Here is a 3397-nt window from a genome sequence, read left to right as displayed (position 1 = left end):
ATTAAGACAAGATATAATTATGGAGTAAGCATATGAGATTAAAAGCTGTCCTGCACTGGGACTATGTGGAGTAAGTTGCTGCAAAACCTTACAGGCGCAGCAGGTCTGGCCAGCGTAATGACGCCCGCCAGTGCGGTCGGCTGCCGAGTCCTCTGATCAGTTGGTTGGTCGACATCTCGGCTTTCTCGTAGAATGTTGTCGCTGCGTCCTTGAACCTCTGACGTAGAGGCTTGACGGCAGCGACGCGATGGAGCTCCTCCGTGGGGAAGTCCTTGGGCAGGTGTAGTGCCAGTCGTAGCGCCCTGTTTTGTATGGTCTGCAGGCGCTTAAGATTTGTGTCGGCCGTGTTTCCCCACACGACCGCGGCGTACTCCAGCAGCGGTCGTATGGCGGCCTTGTACAGCGTAAGACCGACGTCTTCTGGCAGCGTTGACGTGGGGTTGAGCACAGGGTAGAGCAGCCTCAATCTACCCAGTGCCTTTCCTCTTGTTTCTTCTATATGTTGCTGCCATGTGAGACGACGGTCTAAAGTAACGCCTAAGTACTTGGCGGTGTGGTTCCAAGGTACTGGCACACCACACACCGAGACTGTCGGCGCGTCGTGACGGAGGGGGCGATTTGTGATGATTATCGCCTGGCTCTTGTCTCCGTTGTAGGCGAGGCGCCACTTTCTTGCCCACTCCGAGAGCTCGTCGGTGGCTGCCTGTAGACGCCGATGCAAGACGTCGACGCTCCAGCTGCTGCTGTAGATCGCCGTATCGTCGGCATATAGTGCCGTCTGGACGCGGTTCGTGCGTGGCAGGTCGGCGGTGTAGAGGGAGTAAAGCGTCGGACCGATGACCGAGCCTTGAGGTACACCCGCAAGTATTCGGCGCTCCGTGGAAATTCCACTGGCTGCGCGGACGTGAAACGTCCTTTCCTGCAGGTAGCTCTGCAGGAGCCTCACGTGCGACACAGGTAACCCCTGCACAAGAAGCTTGTACAGGAGGCCGTCATGCCACACGGAGTCGAAGGCACGTGACACGTCCAGCAGAAGAGCCCCGAAATACTTACGTCGGTCAACGGCTCCGAACGCTTCCTCCGTCAGGCGCAGCAGCTGGTGCGTCGTCGCGTGTTCCCGACGGAACCCGAACTGCTCGTCGGGGAGAAGTCCTTCGGCGTTTACGTGCGCCAGCAGGCGGACCAGGTACAGCCTTTCGAAGAGCTTCGAAGTTGCTGGTAGAAGACTGATGGGCCGGTAGTTCTTCGCAATGCGTGCGTCCTTCCCTGGCTTAGGCAAGGCGACTACCTCCGCATGCTTCCAACAGGCTGGATACACGCTGGAGCGTAGAATCCCATTGAATATCGCCGCAAGATGTTGTGCTGCGGCGTCGGGAAGCTGCTTCAGCATCAGGTTGGTGATGTTGTCTGCTCCGCCTGCTTTCTTGAGCTGGAGGTGGCGAAGCTGGTGTTGCACTTCTTCCGACGAGACAGGCTGAATCTCGTCGTCCTCTGCGCGTTCCCGTAAGAAGACTGGAAGACGGTCTGCTACGAGGCGGACGTGTTCTTCGTCGATTGGGTCCTCCATAGGGGTAAAGTTTGCAGCGAAAGCATCAGCCAGTGCGTTAGCCTTGGCGTCTGGTTCGCTAACAAACCTGTTACCCACAAGCAGAGGCGGTATGGGCTGCGTGCGGCGTAGGAAGCTTTTCATGGACTTCCACGCCGACCCATCCTCGATGTCGAGTTGCCCTATTTTCGCAGCCCATTCAGCGTTTCGATGCGCATCCACGTCCGCCCTGATGTGGCGGCGCATTCGATTTAATTCCCGCTTAGTGCGCGGGTTTCGCGTGAGCTGCCATTCCCGCTGCAGCCTGTTTTTGGCAGCTATGGCGTCTCGGATGTGTTGCGGGAGCTGGTGAGGGAGTTGAACTTCCTCCGCTGGACGCCTCGCGGGTGTTGCGGCCGTGGCTGCATCTGTGATGGCTTGCGACAGGTGCTGAAGTGCGGCGTCGGCGTCGACGTCGGGGGGTGTCGTGAGGGCTTCCGTCACGTTCGCTCGGTACTCTTCCCAATTTATGCCCCTCAGGTCGAGTCCTCTGCGTTGTAACGGCGTGACGTCGGCGTCGAGCAGGAAGATGACTGGCACGTGATCGGACGCGAGTGCCGTCCGAGTGCTGGCCGCCACGTGCTGCCGTATGCCTTTCATTATAATGAAGTCCAACACGTCCTCCCGTCCGCGTGTTGGATAAATGGTGGCGTCGTGTGGTCCTACTGCGACCGCATCGTGGCGCTCTATTAAGCGTTGTAGTCGTCTGCCGCTGGTGTTGGTTAGGCGGCTATTCCATGCCGCGTGCTTCGCGTTCCAGTCGCCCCCAAGTATAAGGTTTCCTTGGAGGGACAGGAGTTTATTGGCGTCTGCGACATCCAGTTGTCCGCGCGGCGGCCTGTAGACAGCGCAGAAGGTTATTCTGCCGTGCACAGTGTCAACTGCGACTGCGGCTGCTTCAGTCGACGTCAGTTCTGGCACGGGAACCCGATGGTGTCTGATGGAGCGCCGGACGTAAACGGCCGTCCCGCCTCCTGCTGTCGGTCTGTCGTATCGGTGGCAGACGTAGTTAGCGACGCCGACTCGCACGCCGGGCTTCAGGTGAGTTTCTGCGACGAGGCAGATGTCAATGTCCTCGTCGCGCAGAAACTGCCGGAATTCGCCATCCTGCGTTTTCAGGCCATTTGCGTTGAATACGCAGACCTTCAGGCTTCTTCGGTTTTCAGGCATGACGGGCGGTGGACGAGGCTACGGCGAGTACTTGCTGTACTGCGGCCATCAGCTCGGTCACGCGAGCCATCATTAGTTGCATTGTGTCAAGGAGACGGTCGATGCGGTCGCCATCTTGTCGGAGGCCGACATCATGGCGGACGGTGTGTACGCCATTTTGTCGGGGGCCGACAGCATGGCCGTCGCCCGTCGTCCGGTTTCCGCCGCGCTGCTGGCCGCCGCTGGTGTGGGCTGCTGGAGCAGGCTGCTGGGCGGTGATTGGCCGCTGCCGCCGCCATCGCGGTTCGGGGAAGTCGGCCATGCTGGACCGGTCCGGGACGGGCGGCGCTGATTGATCCGCTCCGCTACGGCGAGGCGCGGTGGTAGGAGCTACTTGTCTGGGCAGGGGCGCAGGCGGGGCGACTGCCTGCGGCTGGGCCGCCACTGGTGCGGCGCGCTGCGGCTGGGAAGGCGGGCCTGCGGCCTGGTTGGCTGCGGCCGGTGCTGCGTGATGGCGCGCTTGTACCTGCTGTGAGGCGGCGGGCGGAGCCTGTCCGCCATCGCGCTCCATTGCCGGTGGGGGGTTCTGCGGCTGCCTGTGGGGCTGCTGCCGCTCTTTGTTCCGGGCGTCGGAGTTCCCGCGCTGCTGGGCGAGGTTGTCGA

This window comes from Schistocerca nitens, unplaced genomic scaffold (assembly GCF_023898315.1).
Source record: "Schistocerca nitens isolate TAMUIC-IGC-003100 unplaced genomic scaffold, iqSchNite1.1 HiC_scaffold_516, whole genome shotgun sequence".
NCBI lineage: Eukaryota > Metazoa > Arthropoda > Insecta > Orthoptera > Acrididae > Schistocerca > Schistocerca nitens.
Note: the sequence above shows the minus strand (reverse complement) of the source record.